Consider the following 21,409-nt stretch of genomic DNA (forward strand, 5'->3'; position numbering starts at 1 on the left):
CCACAAGACAATAAAAGAGATTGGTTGAGATTTTTACAAGTTCTGACAGCCAATTCCACTACTGCTGGCTGGCTCATAGGATTTAAATATCTGCATCTCAAGTTTTATAACTTGCCTCCCTAAGGAATTACTAAGCTTCTTTCCAGAGACTGTTTAGAAGGGAAACCATTCACTTTGGAAAAGACAGGTCTAATGCCCTTACTCTGGGGGCTCTGGTTTTGGCTTGGTCCCTTCTGTTCCCTGTCAGACACAACAAGAGTGAACCTGATTGCTGTGAGTCAACAATTCTAATCCATAAAGTTCAAACATCAGGATGCCAAGGACCAGGCTTCACTCACAAGCATTACTGTGTCAGGCTCTTATTTCCTGAAATTAATGGAAAAATCTGAGGTAAAGCAAGATAAAGTTACAATAAGGAGGAATAAAAACATGAGTGCAATTGTAGCAAAAGACAATCAGATAGATATTTCCATTACCTAAAGCAAACTTAATTTTTAGGTTGCAAAGAATCTAACTGTGTGATCAAACTTCTTAAAATGTTTGTAGGCATTTCTGAAAGAACTCCAAATCTGCTTCCTCCAATCAAGTCTTGCTGTTTTCACCAGCAATCAGGGTAATTGAAGTAACCTCAGCTCCAACTAACCATTTAGATCTGATCCACTTGGACACTTGATAATATACAGAAACATTGCAGAAAGAGGCATTCGTAAGAGAAACAGGATTAAAGCCATATGACAAAAATATCTGTAGATTCTTAGTGTTATACCACACCCACCTATAGGACAAACAGAATCCTGCTGCTTGTCTTTTTAGGAAAAAGTCCATGATTTTCTCAGCATCTTCCTTGAACGATTCCAAATTCATTTGGGCTCAATGTTGTTATCTCCTTAATTTCAGTACTCTGTGTTCTACAGAATACATTCTGTAATTTCAGCCTTTCAGACCTCACTGCCATGCTCTTCTCTTGGTTGCATTTCTTCAGTTCTGTTATAACCTGTAATATTGCCTATTGGCCCAGTCACTCATATTTTGCCAGCATTGAGAATTACAGTATTAAGGATATTAAACAGCACATCCCTATCTAAGCTCATTCCAATATTCACTTATGGACCTGCTGTCCAGGAATCTGTCTAAGCCACATTTGATCCTGCAGACACTGTCTCCACAGTGCAGACTTCTCTGTGGCCATAAAGCCTCAGGACCTGCTGCATAAAGAAGTGTCTTCCCATGTTTTAAGCATATTTGACACTTAGCAGAAGAGTAGATGTGTATCTCTGACCTCCTGTACCAGCAGCCTTGTCTACATCTGTGCAAGAGTTAAAACTCAACACAGAAAATAAATTCCCTCTTCCCATGAAGAAAATATTTTTTGTCACTCAGCAAGGGGCACAGTAGTGCATTAGTAAGCATTGCTACAGTCTCGTAATTTCACTGTAATGAAAATTTTAAATATCATTGGATGCTCTATTGGGTGTCCATGACGAGGTGTTGGCAGCAGAGAGATTGCAGGAGCCTCTGGGAGAAGAAATCAGGGCTGCCCTGTGCTGGACACAGCCAGCTCCTGATGGCTCCAGAGGATCCACTGCAGGACAGCACTCACCCCTCATTGCTGGGAAAATGTATTTTAGAAAGGGCAAAACCTGCCACACAGGCATGGGGGGGGTGGGGGGAAAAGGTGAAAAACAGCATTGGGAACACCAAGATCAAAGAAGAAGAAGGGGAAAGAGGTGCTCCAGGTACAAAGCACAGATCTGCTGAAGCCCACGGACTGTCCATGGTGGAGCAGATAGCCACTGTGCCCTCTTAGAGCCCCCATGAGAACAGATGTTTTCCTGCAGGACTGCAGCCCCAGGGGAGAGCCAACACTGGTGCAAGGAAAGAGCTGTGTGGCTGGAGAAGGCTCTCAGAGACAATGGAGGGAATACTGTGAGGCTACTCTGCTTGCTCTGATAGATTTGGGGGAAAAGCCAGGATTTGGGGACTCACTGGAACAGGTTTTTCAGAGAAGTTGAGGATGCCCAGTCCCTGGAACTTTTCAAGGCCAGGCTGGATGTGGCTTGGAGCAACCTGGTCTAGTGGAAGGTGTCCTTGCTCATGGCAGGGGGTTTGGAACTAGATGACCTTGAAGGTCCCTTCCAAACCAAACTATCTACAAATCCTCAGAGAAATCTGTGTACTGACCACACACACCCCATCCCTCCCTGCACTGAGAGAGCAGAGGAGTCCAGAGTGTTGCACTGAAGGGGAGTGTAGGAAATGGGACTGGAAAGGTGCTGTTTTATTGTTTGACTTGATTTCTCACTACCCAAACCTTTAACTGGCAATACATTCATTTTTTCCAAGGTGAGTTTGTTTTGCCCACAACAGTAATCAGCATCTCCCTGTCTTTACCACCATGCAGGAACCTTCCAATCCTATTTTCTACTCCTGTCGTGTTGAGGAGGGTGAGTGGCTCTTAGCCAAAGTCAACCCACCATAGATATATTTTTATGTTCCAAGACCAGCTTAGAAATACACTTGTAACATGACAGGGAAAAGTCTCATTGGAAGTAAGCCCATACATTCCCATGCCAGAGGTGGCTTTTAAAGCTGTTGGTAAAGTTCTAGGTATGAAATGGTGCTCAGAAGTGGACTTCCTTAACTCTTCAGGCTGGAGGAGGAAAAGATCAGCTTTTATAAAAATAAATTGATTGCAGTCATGGGCATCCTGGAATGTGAAGAAATGAATGAACTGTCACCATGCACCCTGCACAGAAAGAAAACTGTGCTGGGTGAAGAAAGATGCAGCTGAGCCAGTAGTGAAGATCAGGGGCACCTGCTCTTTAAAATGAAATTCCCAAAAAGCAATGGACCACAGCAGGGAAGTGCAGTCAAACAGTTTACTTTTTACCTGTTCTATGTATTCAGTAAGGAAATGTTATTTCTTAAATGCTGCCTCACCCAACACCTCTGCCATGAACTATACTGAAAATTGCAGTGTTAAAAAATTAGCTTCAATTCTAATATGATACAAGGATACAACAATCAACTCTTCAGTTTTAACAAGTACTTCTTTTTTTTTTTGCCCCTGCCAAAAACATTTTCATGCTGTATTTTTTCCTACTCAGCCAAAAGCAACAGTGATTTTGGCTCTATGCCATCACAATAATCAGCAATACCAAGAAACTTAATCACAATGGCAGCAATGTCAATAAAGCCCTGGAAGAAGCCAAAGGTTCTATATAACTTTATTCAAAAGGAAATGTTTCCTAGATTTAAGGGCTTCCCTTTAGCTCTATAGGATGGCATGAAACATGCTCTCACTCTATTCCCAAACTTGCTGTGGAAAGCAGCCACCTGGGTTTCTGAGGATGATCTTCCAGGACTGGAAGATCATTAAACAACAGTAAGAAACTAAAGCAGATCAAAATGGTGACCATGCAGCATCAGCAACTCTGACACACCCTGACTTGTGAGAATAGTCAACAAAAAAAGAGAAGGGGAGAAAAAGAAGGACTGAAGGAAAAATTACTTCTGGGTAGAAAATTACTTGGCATTTTCTAACCCACAATCAAGTTAAAAACCAGTGCATTCTCGTCTCCTTGAGAGTAAAAATATGGGAAGCTAAATCTGAATGGGCTGTGAAAGTTTGATGGTAGCCATCAATATATAAGTTGCTACCTAGAGTGCTAACAGATACTTCTAATCAACATATAGCTGCTTTTCTACTTGATTTTTTTTTACATTATACAGCTGTCCAAGAATAAGAAGACCATATCTGGAGGCTAAAAATCCACAAAATACTGAAACCCAAGAGATATTAGATAGAAGATAAAACTGATTGCCTTTATGCACAAGTCTTGCATAGAATAAATTTGGAAATTACTTTTGTTTTTTTATGTAGTGGCTCCAGTTTCCAGAGTCTGCTTCTCCACAAATAAACCAAGAAGAGGGAGAAGACAAGACTCATAAAGATAATGAGATCAGGATGACACCAGTATCCTTCTAAAACGTACACATTTAGTTGTTTTTCAACGGCAAAAATTTATTTTGTCTTCTCTGTATCAAAATGGTTTCTATTTTAGACATGAATAGTAGACACATACCACCAACAAGTGAATGTAATACAAAGTAAATCAGCAGTAGTATGTCCTTATTATATAATTATAGAACAGATGACTGAATTTTCATCTGTTCAGACAAGAACTTTTGAATCTGTTGCTCTAAGATATTTTAGGAGAAATTCTGACAGTGCTGATCTGATCAAAACAAACAAACAAACAAAAAAAAGCCTTTTCCTGTGACAGATTCAAGAATGCCATTTGGTAACCTTCCACCCTTTCTATTAGAAGAAAAGGAACATTTTAAGATAGAATGGCTATAAGATTCTTAGCAGCTCTGCTCAGTGTCACTGCTGGCTTTGAGGAAGGCTTGAAAAAGGGGTTCAGGGGACAGATTACTTTTTGAGATTAGTGGGCACTTAAGAACCACATCCCATTTTATCCTAAAATTTTGATTTTGAACAAATACTCTTTCCCTTCAAAATAAAAAAAATGAGAAAGCATACATCACTTTCATAAATAACAGTCCATGGTGCCAACTCCTTGGTACCTCTTCCACACTATCAGGTTAAAAATAATCCCCTCTTCTTTATGAATCACAGCATTCATGGTACAGATGAGGCACCATGTAAGGAGCAATTCCTTTGGTAGCAAAGAAAGTTGTTGGAGCCCTGACCACAGCAGATGATGGGCACTGGTACAGCTAACAAAGCACAGCAGTTTACCAGTTAAGAAGAGACACATCTAATCTGAAAGTGGTTAAGTACTCTGACTGTATAAGCAGGACTATTTGCATTCCCATGTTTTCAAATACTGCTAAAAGTCTACGTGAACAAGGCAGATGAAGTAAGAAATTCTGAAATTCTTGAATTTCTGACTCTGAAGAGAAGGGCATATGGAAACATCAAATAAATTGTATGAAAATATTTATTTCAGTCTTTCTGACTGCTAACAATTAAACACACAAATTAAGTTTTTATAAGGTTTTGACATGGTTCCCAACATCCCTCATATCCAATCCCACCCATTACACTTGCTGTCTTTTCTCAAGGCTGAACTTAGTTATTTTTTCTTTTTGGATAGGTTTGTACCTACAAAATATATCCCTGCAATTGACATGGGCAAGCCCATGAATGCAGACATTGTTACAGTCATATAGACACACTTATGCAGAGACAGCTTGGGCCTATGGGCTTAGGAAAAGAAGCTGTATCAATTTAAGTCATATTTATAATGACAAAATTGCATTCAGCCTAAGGGTCACACTAACGATTGTGCTGAGTTAGCCCTTTCTGGTAGGAGCAGAAGGGGGGGTAGGGGAAGAAACACCTTTTACCAAAATAGTTAAAATGCTATAAAAAAAAGTCAGTCTATGCAGCCCAGGCCTTATAAGGAAGTGTTTTTAAACATTTATTTCTTGAAACACAAGGTTTCAATCAACAGCCACCGGAGACTCTGGGGTCACGATCTTCCCTCTCAATGTTCTGCACAAAGGTCAGAGAGGTTTTTCCTCTATGAATGAAATTGCCTTCCAAACACTTCAGCTACGGAATAAACAGCTTCTAACCCAGCTTGCAAAACTCAGCATTGTTGTCTACAAAAAAGACAAACTCTTGCTAAGACATTTCATGCTTGTACTCTCTGCAGACTCTTTACAAATTAAAGGCCTGTAAAACCTTGAACCTTTATTAAGTCTGTCAGCAACAAGTAAGTTGAGAAGAACACCATATGTCAATGTAAGAAGCCTGGTGAGTACCTACACTATATTCCTCAGCTACCCCAACCAGCTTGAAGTGCTTCTTACACCTTGACATGGCAGTATATCCACACTGTGTTAGCACAGACATATAATGAACACTCGTGCTTGGCATTAGCTGGGCTTGTGTCAAAAGTAAAATATTGTGAGGTTACAGGCAATCTGGAACATGTTCTGATGAAAGACAGAGGTTTAAAGGAAAAGTAAGCAAAAAAAAAATGCTTTGCAGCATTTAAAGCAATGAAGGGAAAACAAAGCAATGCCTTTAGGATGTATCTCAAATCCTGATTGGAATATTTCAAGGATCAATTTTTATGGTCAAAAATGTTCGTAAGTGCCACCAAAGGTCAGAACTAAAAGGGAAGGGGCGTGTTCTGCACAACTTCAGATTTATTTTAAAAGAAGTTATTGTGCATCTCATTGTACACTTGACAAACACTCTTGTTGGTGCCACTACCACTGTTTGGTTGGGCTGCCTGGTGCATGAGCCCCACAGAGCTGCCCTGCTGCAAATGTCCTGTAGGGATTTCTTTGCATCCGCCGGTGATAAGTTACAATACTGAAACTTCTCCAGGAACGTATACTTGTTAATTTTGCTTTAGATGGATTCTATTAAAACGTGAAAATCTTGGCAAGGACCAGGGTGAGACTTGCCCACTGTCTGGGTCCCTTTCCCACCCAGCCAACAGGGCAGACTTTTTAGTTCATTATCACCTCATCAGTGCTCCTGTCAGCTGCCAGCAGTGAGAACTGGACTAAGCCACTCACTAATTCCTGGCCCTCCTGCCTCCACTGGAGCAGCAGTAAATCCAGAACAGATGGATGCTCTTTAACCCTCTCAATCCAGACACTTACTTTAATCAGTCTAATCAACCCACCCAACTCAGGAGGAGGAATGAGTGACAGACACAGGATGATGGTGGGATGGAACTGCTGCAGCGTGCATCCCTAACAGAAAACACCACCCTGCATCGTGGATACTCTGCTATAAGGGAGGCAGCTCACCAAAGGCCTCTCAGGTCACGAGCAGGACAAACCTCCTATCAAGAAAAAAAGCTGAAAAGGGATGGATTATAAAGCAGGGAAAGTTTATTACACGTAGAGATCTCAGCACATCACCCAAGCTATGAATGAAGACCAGAAGGCAAGGGGTGGCTTTTGGTTCTCCCACTGGAGTTGCAGTTGAAGGCACTCTAACAGCTTGCTGTCAGTCATCTCCTTCCCACGACAGGAGACATAATTTTCAAACCTTGCCTTGTGTTGTCTGAGACTTATGAATTGCCACTTCAGTGCACTAAGCCAGCAGAAAACTAACTTCAGAAAAATGTGGACATTTTATTGCTGTGTTAGTGTCCTAAATTAGTGTAGTGGAGTTTTGTGAGTTGCAGACACAGCTCAAAGGAGGACCTGGGAGAGGGGAGCAGGAGCACATGGGTCTATAGCTCAGCCTGCCCTGCAGTCAGACCACAGCTCCTCATGTTCCCAAAAATGTATTTCCAGTATTGGCCTGCAGACCACAGAGCACAGCTTCATTCACACAGCAGGGCTGAACCAAAAATTGCATGTGAAGTTTAAAATGCTTCTTAAAGGGGATTTTACTGTATAGTAACATCAAGAGGAACTCTTCTGTTTATTTCCATACTCATATATTTCAGTAAGACCTAAACAACTGTGGAGAACGTGGCTAAGTATAATACTCCGAAATAATTTTTTTTTTTTAAGATTCTCTGTATGATTTTATATTACCTGGCCTGCTACAGAAGACACAAATAAAAAAAAAAATAGCATTACAGTGCTCTGGCGTTTCAAATAGTTTTAAACACTTAGAGGCTTCAAGAAAACCCTCACCAAGTTACAAAAAAAAGAGCAAGAAAAATAGTTGCATATTAATTTTAGAGCTTGAAAATCTAAAAAAGGTCTTGGCTAAGGTAAAATTACACACCTACAAGAAGTTATGAATGCCATTTAGAACAAACACTTTCAGTCTTGCCATTCTGTAGCACGTTATGTATAAAAAAGGAAAGACACACAGGAACAAATTCAAGGAGTAGTAACAAAATGATAGCAGATCTGCAAACCCGAAGTCTAGGCCTGGAAAAAAATCCCAAAGTGGTAGCTCTGAATACAGATCAGCATATGGCATGAATTATTAGCAGCACAAATGCAGCTTAATAATACTTCCCCCAATCAGGCTACTTTAACCTCAGAAGTCCATGTGATTGCAGCTTCTCTCTTTTGGACCTTTCCTACATGTATATGAAATAGAAGAAGAGAAATGAAAGAGTCAATTAGCCTCTTGCCCTGTATCATGTAAACAATGAGTCCTGTTTGGACCTAACTGAAACCAGTTTCCTAAAACCAGGAGAGCTCGACAGGCACAATATGAAAAATAAAGCTTTAAAAAAAATAGATTTGTTTTATCACTTTTATAAATATGCTTGATTAAACCATTTTAAAAACTTGCCATTCTTGTATCGTTCACAAGAAAAGTTTGTCCTTCTCTTTGCATTTTTTTCAATTATAAGCCATGCACACAAAATTTAAGCTAAATCTCTGCAAGATTTTGCATTTACTTTTATATCTGACAACTTTAGAAGTTATAAGGAATATATAACATCCCAATTATTAACTAACACGATTCATTTTGTGTTAGTGTAACATCTCAATTATTCACTAACACATTCAATTATTAACTAACACAAAACATTTTGTTAGCATTTATAATTTTGCTCTTTAGCTAACACAGACCAACATTTGCAGGATTAGAGAGTGGTGCAGAACAGAAGAACAGCCAGCCATGTGTAAGAGAGACTGTTTTGGCAACTGGCTAATGAAATCAGAAGTCCCAAACAACTTTAAGGACCACTGAAAAGTTTAGTAACTATAGAAAAACACCTTCAAAGCTAGCTGTTCCTTAAGGATGATTACTGTAACAATCAAAAAGATGAAAACATAGCTGAGTTTAGTGTAACTGTGAAACAGACTGGGAAAATACTTGTGCATGTGGCTGTCACAATTCTATGAATTTTCAAGTGAAAAGACAATCGAGGACAGAAAAATTATCTAGCAAAACCAGAAAAAAAGAACGACACTGAGAATCTACTGTTGTTCGTTAAATAATAACGTGCTAAAATTACACAAGAAAAAAATATTGATCTGGGTTTGTTGTTATTTTTTTTCAAGTACATAGTTCAGCCATGCAATGAGCTATCAAATACATCCTCAAAGGAGACAGTGGAAGAGTCAGCTACTTGCAGTGTTTTAGGAATAAAATATCCTTCCATAACATGAAGAAACATCTCATTAAAAGACCCTTTCTGTTTCAGTGATGGTGACTACCCTATGGTGTGGCAGTGTTTTGGGACTAATCATTCCAAAGTTTATAGGCAAGTCCATGATCCAAAGTCATGAAAACAATAATTCCTAGTCCCAGTGAGCCTGGGAAGCACTGTGCTCCTGAATGAGGAGCAGAGGGCTTGGCTGAGAATGTGACCTTTTAGTGGGGCTCAAGTAGATGACAGAAGCTCTGTGCAAGCTGTGAGGTCTTGCAACACAGAGTGTGCTTACAGTGTCAAATTCTGGGATATTAGAAGTCATCTTGAAGTGATGTCAATGTCCTGTCAGTGCTGAGAAGCTGCCAGGGCAGACTGCAGTCTTGTCTCTCTAAGTGATGCTGATGGGAATTGTGATGATTCAGTTTTTCTTGGTGCCTGCCTTGGGATTGCACTGCCCAATTAATGGTATCCAGTTTCACATGAACTGCCCTAGGATACAAAAGACAGGAGGCCAACAAAATAGAAGGAAGATCCACATCTCTCTGAAGAGGCACTTGAAAGTGCAGTGGGGGAATCTACTGCACCAGGAATGGCAGTAAACTCCTAAATTCAGACAGCACAGTGCTGTTCTCCTCAGAACCAACAAATAAGGGATCAACAGGCACCTCAAAGCTGGCAATGAACTCCTTTCTTATCCAACAAACATCTTGTGTGTAAAATGGTGGAAGTCATAAGAAACATTTTTTGTAGTCCAGTGTAAATCAGAGATCATCACTGGTAGGCAGAGAACGAGGTTCTGAAGATCAGCCAGACAAAAGGAAGTGGAGACTTGAGAAACAGAGAAGATAGGAAAGAACCTCACTGTGCATCTCCTGGTCTCCTTCCTATTCTAAACAATCTTCTATCATGAACAAGGAAATTAATTTTAATACTGCTCTTTAAACAACACTTGAATAAAAGTCCTTTGTTAATTCGCAGCAGCAAATGAAATCTGTGGGAGTGCAAGATACAGTTAAATTACTTGAGGGTGGACTAAAAATCACTCTACTACAAGCAACTTAGACAGTTTATTCACACCATTTTAATTTTTCTGTGTTGAGTTTCCCTTATTCCTAAATAATATACTTTTTCTTTTTCCAAAGGCTTATTTCAGGAATTAACATGGACTTTGCAATTGCTTTAATGTTCTCAGATGGAAAGTGCTATATCTTGTCAAGTATCATAATGAGAAATGAGGGTCACAGCATAAACTGAAATTATAGAAGGCTGCACATTTTAAGAAAATAATCTATTCCTAGAATGTGGAGACTATTGTAACCCAATGCAAACTCCTCTTGTTCATTAAAGGTGTAGGTGTGTATTTCCAAGTCCCAGCAGACTGTCACCAACCTCAGCTGAAGTGCTGGGAAGTCAGGTAATGAAATACTTCCACTAGGCTATCCTACCTCTTACCTGAAATCAAAACACATAGTTAAGACATAAACTAGAAAAATGGACAGTGCACGAATTCCAAAGAGGAATGGGAGCCTTTTTTTTGTGAATTCCTACAGTTAATATTTAAAAAATATTTCTTTTAAGACTTATAGGATTTCCTTGGGAATAGAGTACCTGAAAGGTAGATTTTGTCCTTTACTATGCATGTTCCAGACCAGCCATATCAGCATACAGAATGAGAATGAAAGTTTAACTGGAAATCTGTGGCTGTTGGTGATGAGGAGTTAAATTTTCCATCATGATGGCATTTCATGATGATTTCATGATGATTTGGTGTTTCGTGATGATAGTCTGTTGATTTATGTAGAATTGCTTCCAAACTGACTTGGCAGTGGGAACAAGGGGTAAAGCAACTCTGAATAGCTGAGGGTTTTATTCCATGCATCAGACTACAACTTGACAGCTCTTAAAAAGTATTCCTACCTTGAAAATAGATTAAAGTTCCATTAAATCATTAATCTGCTAAGAAACTTATACAGCTTATCAGAGTCTACAGAAAATTACCTATACTTATAAAATAAAAATGACCCATACACTGGGTAAGTCACACAAAACACAAGTAATGCATGCACACTGCAGCCATGGGAGTGTCTGCATCACGAAAAGGTGTAACCACAGCTGGACTAAGGCAGGTGTACTCCAAAAAGCATTAGACATAACTTCCTACACTACTTACATATTAATACCACATTGCTACTTTGAGAATTAGTAAAAAGAAAATGAAAGTAGAATAGAGATCTGTTAAAAGACAGTGCATCTCCTATGTATGGGAATAAAACTTTTATGCTATTTATAGCACTGAGATGAAAACCATATAGCTGCCCAAAGCAATTTCTGCCCTTCTACAACTATTTTCATTAAAAGCCTACAAGTTCTGTTTCAGGAACAGGCAACTAAAGATGAAGTTCTTATACTTAGTTGTATTTAAGTTGCACTGAGACAGTATTTGCCCATCAAACAGAACAAGAAATTCAGTATCTGTATAAATACAGACGATGAGGATGAATCCATGCGTGTCATGAAGTAACATGGAGCACCCTGACTCCCCAAAACAAGGGCACAAAACGTGTAAAGACAGGTCTTGTCAGCTATGCTGTGTCCAGGCACCCCTGACATCCAATCCCCCTCCCCACACAGGGAGTGCTGTTCCCATGCTCTGTATTGCAAAGGAGGCAGAAGCTCCAGCAGCTGGGAGCCCTGCCAGGAAGCCTCACTGGGATGTCATTCCAAGGGGCAGTGCCTGACCCCAGAGCATTGCTCTGAACTCCACTGGCTTCTTCTGTTTGGGCCAAGTGCCACTGACACCCTCTGCAGCTCAGCACCAAACACCTTTGCCATTCCCCAACACTTGACTTGCATTTCTGCATTAAGTGCTGGTTTCTTTTGGATCCAAAGACAGCCTCACCTGCAGGGTTTCATGTTCCTGTCTGACACCCTTGCTGGTGATTTTCCCTTACTGCACAAAAGAACTTGCTCCAGTGCCTCTTTCACAACTGCTTCTTTGTAGTAAATGAAAGCCTTAATAATTGTATTTTGATTGTAGAGTTGATTAATTTTGACTTTGTTTAATTTGTGGCCTTTGCTGAGATCTTTGGGGCTGAGAATTAGAGAGCACACTGTACCACTGTACTTTGGACATAGGGGGTTTGCCAATTTATTTCTTGCCTCATTTGTCACAAAACCTATGAAACTTAAGTCCAAAGCCAGCTTCATATTTTTAAAGGCAAGGCAAAAATGTATTTGTTTTTCTTCTAAATTAACATCTTCTGGCTAAATTAATCTAGTTTTTCAATCTCAAAACCAGAGCCCTTACTAGCAATGAGACCCAAGTAAGAAAGAAAAATCCAAAGATCAGCTCAGCAAAGAAAAATCCAAAGATCAGCTCGGCAAAACAGAACAGATTGATTCTCTCCAATTACAGCACTGAAGTTGCAAGAAATGCATACTCAACTTTAGGTACAGACATATAAAACGAAAAATGAGGATGTAGAAAGGATCTGTATGAGAATATACTAGAAGAGAAAAATACTTGAAGAGCTATGTATCTTACACATTTCCCATGAAACATTTGTGTCTCAGATTGTTAAGATACTAAAAAAAAAAATCTACAAACCCAGTACCTTCAGGTTTTAATTCTTGACATCACTGAAGTTCTGTGGCCATGGCTAAACAAGTCACTTCATGTTTTGCTTTTCAGTTTACTCCTTTGAGGAACAAAAATGGCATTTCTCCATTTTTATTAAAAATATATGACTTTGAAATGTAAAATCCTTAGTGAAAAGAACTAAACTGAAAAACACGAATATTTATAGTTGCATTATTAATATTTTTGATGAAACTGTGGCTAGATGAGATAAAGGCTTTTTCCAAATATAAGAAGATATCCCTGGCATTCTTTATAACCTAGCAAGTCCTAACCCCTTTAGGTTTCCTGCCTAATGAAGGCTTGGAAAGGCAGCAAAATTTTTGCAGCTACCTTGAACCAATGAATTGAATTATTTTTTATTCCTTCCAATAAAAAAAGAAGTTTCCTTTGAATGGAGAATATTCCATATGAATTACCTACAAAAGCAAAGTTTCTCTTTAGAAATTGAGTCTGCAAGTCAAAGTATCAACCACAGACAGAACTGAGCCCACATTACATGAGGAACAAGCTCTGGCACATAATACATTTTTACAGGACACATTTTTCATTCTTACAGACATTCAGTAAGGAAAGTATGACTCATGAGGAAGAATCACAAAACCTGCTAGATAACATAGTCTCCATCCTCAACTTCACCTGAAGTACCCCCAAAGCATGTTCAGCTGTATTTTAACTATTTGTGATATATAAACATCATATTTGTTATGTAAAAACATTCCTAGGACTCCTCCTCACTCTACTGAGACCAATTTGAATTCCCATCTTGTTTCCCAAATCACCTGAACACCCACCATGGCATTTTGGCAATACACACCCTTTGGCTTTGCCTTGTCAGCCACTTCATTATTATTATTATTATTATTATTATTATTATTATTATTATTATTAGAAGAGCAGCAAGCCTGAGAGTCCTCTAAGGACATAACAGAACACAGGTTTCCATTTCAACAGTAAACTACTGTTTATTCTTTTCCAGCTACCTTCCTATTCACTTCACAGTCCCTACTTCTTGATCAGACAGTTCTGTGAGATGATGACACAAATCTTCGTGAGATCAAAAGTGCTCCATTACCAAAACTATGGCTCGGCATAAGGGGACACCTGGTTTGCCATGACTTAGACTCAACAAGTTAATTTCTCTGCCATTCAATACTTAACTGCTTTCTAAACATTTACATATATCCTTGACCATTTACTCCAATCCTTTTCTGATGAAATACCTCACTGCTCAAAGCAACTTGCAGTTGCCATCTCTTCACAACAGTCTCAGTGGACTAAAACTTTTATTTGTGACATTAAACTAAATGATCTAGCTAGTTGATTGTATAGCAAATACAAACTATATAATTTAGTTTAACCTCATATGTAAAGCTTGATTCCCAGATTACACAGTGGAAATAAACTACTGTGATCCTGTAGTTTTCAATTCAACATGAATTTTAAAGCTGTAGAGTGCCAGAAGATAAGCTGTAGATCTAGAGAAAGCTACAGCCATATCTATTTAGTGCTCGAGGCAGGCCTGGAAAAGGGGTTTAGGCAACACCAAATATAACATTGTGTCAAATCATTTTTCAGAATTCTCTGTGTTCCTATATGCCCTAGCTCCTATCCTGCAATCTGCAGAAAGCTATTCTAGAACTACTGAACTGGGGAGAACTGACTTAATAGCAGTGACAGCATCATGACATACCTCAAAGAAAGACACTTTCACAGTGCTTAGCATCATCTTTTAGGATTTTTAAATGAACAGTTCTGGTCAACTTCCATGTTTTTGATTGCAGTTACATGGAACCACTTTCACTGCACACAAAGTATCACCAGACAAATCCAAACCAACAATTCCTGAGTCCTATTACTACGGAGCTTTCTCAGAAATTCCACAGACCTGCAGATGATGCTTCTTATTTTGCCTAAAAGAAATCAAAAGCATTGCTTGGGAAGGGAAGAAAACAAAAAAACCCATCATGGATATTCCCATACAGTACAAAGACAAAGACTGTATGTACTGCCAACAACTTGACTCGGTTCTCCAATTTTTCTTACTCAATTCCCACTTGTTGTCCTCCAGGCTTGCAGGGAAGCAATTACTTGCTTCAGAGGTTATTCCTGTAATTAAAGCAAATTGACCTCACTTTTTTTTTTTTAAAAAAAAAAAAAAGGAATTTCTGTTCCACTCCAGAAAACAGACTGGAGTTAGACTTTGCCTTACCTACACCCTGCAAAGCCCCACTGTTATTTTAAAGCCAATAAAAGAGTGACTTGCACAGTGACCATGTGAGCACATCCACCCCTTGCGAGTTCCCTCCTTGTATTCTGAACTGTGTTGACGATGTCCGGATGGGATTTACAATTGCTCAAAGCTACTATTGTTCACACTACATTAAATCTACAATATATGCAATGAGATACCATAATATTTTCACTTGGAACTTCTATTAACCCACAACTTGACTGTATTTAATGAAATATGTAGTGCTCACAGAGTTGATTTATATGCATTACTATTTACAGTTCATGTTTATAAAAGAGGAAAAAGCACCCTAAGGAACTCATGGTTCTTTTGACTTTAACAGAAAGTAAAAAGTGCCTGATTTGGTTTAGCTCAGTAACACCCCTGGAAGCCCCAGAATCTTATAGCTGGATTAGGGATGGCGACAGGAATCACTGATGCAGCTGAAACAGCCAGCACAGGAAATCTACTTTTGCTATCAACCCTGAGCCAAAACACTCCTGCACATTCTAGAACAAAAATCACAGTCACATTTATGTTTCTTGTGTATAGAATTGTACACAAGCAATGTCTTTGCACACAGAAAAATTGGAAATGTACGTTTGTCAAGTGTTGTTCTAAGTGATGTGAAGAATTCATACTTCCAAGGGAAAATTCCAGAGATTCCCTTGAACAGATAAACTTTTTCTTCTGACAGAACTTCTAAGTGTGTTTAATTATACAAAATAAAAGCATACAGAATTATTAGCAGAAAGCAGTATATTGGTGTCGTTAGAGAAATCTATTCTCTATATTAGGCAACATATAACCAACACTCTCCCTATTCCTCTACCAATTTAACACTTGGTTATCTAGAAAAAAACAACATAATTCTTTTCTCTTAGAGAACATGATCTGCATACACGTTATGCTAAAACCAAACTTTCACCAAAACAATGCCCTCTGGGCAGTAAAGAACATGAAATTTTCTTGTGCTGCACCTGCTCCCTAAGACAGTCTGCTATCATGACTAGCAAAACAGAGAAAACAAGAAGGGTATTCATCCTCTAGAGCCAGGATTATGTAAGCCTAAAAAAAATCATGTATTTTATGATTTATATATACTCTGTGTATATATATGCCAAGATCTCTATTGATGAGATCTTTCAGAGCAATTTCTGTAAGAATGTTGCAATTTCTTAATAGAATGTGAAAGCATGACAAAACCTCTACATTTCATTCTCACTTGAAAAAGGTTTAATCTTCTTTCACCATCTAGAAAACTATGCCACTGAAGGGATCCCTTACACTAAACCCAGTCCCTGGAAAAATATATCCAGAAAAATAATCTCCCACGGAAAGGCAAGGGAACAAAAGCATAGTGCAGCTAAATTCTCCAGAAGTTAACTGGATCTCTTTCCCTCAACCCCTCCCTATAACATCAATAGTCTTAGAAATTACTGAGTGGAGCAAAATGCTTTAACACCACCTGGTGTAGTTTTCAGCAGTTGGCTTTGCTTCCAGGCCTGTCATGGCTCATTAAGATAGTACAGTACTTTCTGTCTGCAAGATTGTTCTCGGGGACCATAGAATTCAAGATAAAATGAGATACAGGGGTTTTATCACAAGACAGAACAGGACGCCAAGGTTTTAATATCTGAAAAGTTACAGAAGGAAAAGATTTTCAAGGTGGGTGAAGAGTAACAACAAACCAGTTAGAAAAGGTAAATATAACTTCCAAATACTTAAAGAAACAGAGTAGACCACAACAATCTAATTCTGTATGTACTCATATGGAGCATTTTGTCTATACAGGCTTTGCCAAAGGTTCATGTCATTGCTTTGCAGTTTTATCTGTGACACTCTGAGATTCAAGTTTCACTTCTATGAAACATCTGATCGATCAGTTTAGTGCTGCTGCCCAAAAGTGGGTTAAACTCTTCTGCTTGCTTCCATGATTCAGGGCAGCTAGTGTGAGTTGCATGGAAACAGCGTGGCAGGCTGCCTCTAGTGCTGCCAGAACACTCGAGCCTCAGAGTGCTCAGAAGGCTTGTGGACAACACAGGGGGACAGCAAGGATAACAGGACTCGTTCCTTAATTGCCAAGAGAAAAAAAAAGTGCAAAGGAGATTATGTTTTCTCTCGAGTTTTCACTTGAATTTAAAAAAATAGTAGCAAAAGACACCAAATTTACAGGTAACCAAGATCTTTCAATAATCTTGAGCCTCAAAAGACACTCAGTATATCTGCATGCTGTATTTCATGCTTTCCTACTGGATTCTGTACCACTCACTTGGAGATTAACAGCAGTTCCAAGGTTAGTCATGTCAAATTATTTAAACATGAGGTCTCTATTGTTTAGTAATTAAGAGATGGATTATTTTTCATATTTCAGACTACTTCAACTGAGTAGCTACAATTTAGTGGGGTGACAATACAGAATGAAAATAAACATATATGATTAAATATTTTATGCTTAAAAAGGACGAAACAGAATTGAAATGGACAAAACAATGGTAACAGGACACTAGCATGTTAATTTTCACTGTGTGCCCAGAAAAAGACATTTTAAAAAGAAAATTCCAAAGCTAATAGAAAGGAAAATGGACTGACATGGATGCACTTGTTCAGCTTTGCCCCAGACAGTGAATGCTACAGACACAGAGTGCCCCCTGTGGGACTTCTGCTTATTTAAGTGCAGTGAAGTAATCCCAGGGGAAGTTTAGGTATCCCTGCTGCCATCACGAGATATTCTGACACACCCTGCAAGCCCAGTTCACTGTGACCAAGAGCCCGTGTTGGGCTGGAAAGCCACACCTTGCTGATGGGATGGTCATGTGCTGCTGCTTTGTGGCACTGACAACAAACACAAAGGGATTTCCAACCACGGACACAGCTGTTCATCTGCTCTGTAGGACTGTTGTTAACACATATGCATAAACCATAACTTCTTTAAAGACCAGGAAATTCCTTAGATTCCAAGAAGACGCGTGGATGAGCTGACAAGTTATTGTTGGATGGACATTGATACTTTCTTCCTTTTTAGTTCTGTTCACCATGGGTGCACACAACCTGAAGCATTTTTGTTTGGTTAAACTGTTTGCAGGGCTTGAAATTACTTCACACCTCATTTTGGATCAACTGATTTTACTTTTCTGGCAAATAAACTGTGTCAATTAATCAGTTTCTTTTGGATTACTTTCAACTTCAGCTTCATACTCATACTTCCAAACAATGCTGCTTTATTGCTGGGAAGATGATCTTCTCAGAAGATAAAAAAACCTCAGCTTCCACTGACTTAATTTTCAGTTGTGAGTGTTCATGTGCATGCCTTAGTATTTTTCTTATCTGAGAGCCAGAAAATGAAGATGTGGACTCCTCCATCTATCAAATATTTTTAAGTCATACCATGCAGGAAAACTGTAGCAGAGATGTGGGTGAACAGTCTTCCTGCAGAGCCCTGCCTAGGCTGGCATCTCGTTTTTATGAGTATCCCTCCTGTAGCTCTCAGCAGGCCTTCCAGCTCGGAGATGAAGAAAGGAAGGCAGACAGTAAACAGCCTCATTAAACTACAGGCCTGGTTCATTTCTGATCACTGCCTCCACTCTGTATCAAAGAAACACTGGCTGTGGGATACATTCATGTCATTAGAAACTACTGTAATAAATACTCAAAAGGCTACTCATGTACAGTCAGACAAGAAATCAAAAGATGTTTTCTGACAGCTTGATTTTGAAACGCAAATTATTTTCTGTGATGACTATAAATTCATCTGCAATATCCTTGATTATTTTTCAAGAAATAAGAGGATAGTAAATTATTCTCAGACAACTAATAATCCTTCTGTTGTGAGCCAGCAGGATGAAAGATTCAACTCTGAAGTGCCAAGTCCATTATGTAAGTCTGCATACCTTGAATTATAGAGCTAGCAGCAATTGCAATTAGCAGGAGAAGGCATAATTCAGGAAAGGGCTATTGGATATTTTTCCAGGTCTGAAAGAACAGCTTGAGAAATGCCCCAACTGGGACTTTTCAATCCTGAAGCACATGACTAGGAAGACCCTTCTGACCATAACAAAAGGCCTGTCTATAAAAAACCCATGCAGACACAGTGTCTGTTCCCATTCCCTCTAAGTGCAGTGTCCACTGCTACAGATTTGGCAATTGCATGAGCCCGGCCTCAGATTAGACTGTTTGTGCTTGGTTATTTTCACACACTGCCAAAATTTGCTGACAACACCAGGAAAAAAAAAAAGGAAAGTAAAACTGGTGATTTTCAACAGTTTATAACTCAGCTCAGCCTAAGCAGGTTTTTATGGGACAAAGAACAGAGATTTCTCTGTAGACAGCACTTTATTCCTGCCTAATTTAAAAGATTTGCTGTGAATGATGGAAACACTAGAACTTCTTAAAGAAAACATAACAAAACAAAAATCCTAGCAGTTCACTAGTATTTCTCTACAGTAGATCAGGTTTGGTGCTATAAATAGAGACCATTATCTGCCTGTCTCATAATTATTCGCAATAAAGTTTTTTTAAAGAAAATGAAAATATTAGACTTAAAGGAAGAGGGCTTCAAAATACATAGTATTTCTTTAAGGAGTGAAATTTCTTGCTTGGAATAATTGACACTTAAGCTATGCTAGTGCCACACTATTCCCTAAGGAGTGTGAAATGATCTTCTCAGGGTTACAGAGTTAGTAATAAACACAAGTTCTACTCTAAGAAACAGTATTTTAAACATGTATTTTCACTAGCATTATATCTAACAACTTCCTATTAAAATCCAGAGGTAACTTTCTGGAGTCCCCTTGTTGCCTTAACACTTTCTTTCACTCCATATCTAGAATCTCCTAAAGCAGCATTTCCTAAGCTATTTTTCTTGTCTGCTCCTCAGCCCCATTGGCTGACTGCAGGGCCTAGGTTGTTAAATCCACACCTCTATCAAATCTCAAAGTTAATCAGTGCTGGTTTTGAGCACCTCACATTTTCCCACTGAAGAATGCCCTAAAACTTAGGGAACAATATTGCTTCACCATCCCTTTGAACACCATCTGTACAACAGCTAGTCTTTTCCATAAGAACTCCAAAAGCAGCTAATTGCTTCACAAAACTGACCACTTATTCAACTACCATTATTTTTCAGTTGAAAATGCAGTTAATACTTTAACAACATGAGAAAATTTTTGCAAAACTAGAAAACGAGTGCTTTTCATAAAAGACATAGGCTGGGAAAGCAGGGCAACAAAGAATATACTGGAGTTTCTGTATATAAAATAGGATATTTAATTGACTGGGAATCCTCAGTAGAGAATTGTTTGCAACAGAGCCTCATGGTGAGGGCGAGTTTCTGAAGTTTGGATGCCTTTGGCAGCTTTATAGAACTTTAAGAGAGACCAGCTATGACTAAAACACACTCAGCTAGTTAACTATACAAACGTAATGCTTTTTCCATCTTTCTCTCCATGTGCTGACAGCATTACCATTCTCTCCAGTGTTCTTCTTCCTTCTGAGCTACAATGGATCTACCAGTTCATGCAGTCCCTGATACCACATTTCAGTACAAAAACTTTCCAACAATAACTTACACAGCTAAGAGAGGTCATCATTTAAGAACTGAGTAGTTATATTAAAGGATCTACACAATTCCAAATACATTTCAAGATATACAGTACACTGCATGTAGATTTTAATGAGAAGGTTTGGCAGAGCAGTTTGGCAGAAGAAAGAACTGTCAAGTGATTGGATATGGGATACATCTCCAGTTGCTTTGGATTCCCACATCACCTAAAGAGCTATTCTTCCCATCCCCCCATACAGCAACTCTCAAGGCAGTCAAATTTATAGCTCAATAAATTTTTTTATTAAAAATAAAAAGTGTGGCTTTTAAGTACTGCAGTCCTCCAACATCCCTATGCCAGGTCTAGCTCAAACTGTTGTAGCTGAATATGAAGCTGGGGAGGCTTGGCCCACTTTACACAGCACATCTAAGTTAAAGTTTCAAGATCTAAGCCACCTCTTTCCATTTTGTAACAGCTGTTTTTCTATCCTTTCATTAAAAAAAAAAAAAGGAAAGAGACCAGTGTAGAATAGTTAAATAAATAAATAATGGCTCACAAAACCACAGTGGAGGAACCACTGCTAGTCCTGCCAATAAAAATGTTCCTTCTCTTCAGGGCTGGCTAAACAACTGAAAGTGTTTCTAATGAACTGCTGGCAGCACTATCCATCATTGCAGTAAATGGATTCATGTCTCCCTAAACTAAGGATAACTATTTATCTGTAATGCACAGTCAGAAATTAGGAAGTATTTAAGCCTGAGAAGTCTAATCCCTCTCTTCTCCCTACCTCCTCAAAGCCTGGTTTTATCCAGGCTTCCTTGTGTAAGGATGATTAGAAAAGTTTGACTGATAGAGAACTTCAAACTGCTCCAGTGCTAATGAATCATCAGCATGAGTTTGAAAAACAGTTGAGCAGACCAGACATCTG

General features: G+C 38.9%; 1 protein-coding gene across 10 annotated transcripts in view; it reads right to left on the reverse strand.

Moving 5' to 3' along the window:
• ERC1 (ELKS/RAB6-interacting/CAST family member 1) overlaps positions 1-21,409 on the reverse strand; it is a 275,197-nt gene that overhangs the window by 75,656 nt on the left and 178,132 nt on the right. The gene's annotated exons all lie outside the window — the stretch shown is intronic.

Source organism: Sturnus vulgaris, chromosome 5, assembly GCF_052056855.1.
Source record: "Sturnus vulgaris isolate bStuVul1 chromosome 5, bStuVul1.hap1, whole genome shotgun sequence".
NCBI lineage: Eukaryota > Metazoa > Chordata > Aves > Passeriformes > Sturnidae > Sturnus > Sturnus vulgaris.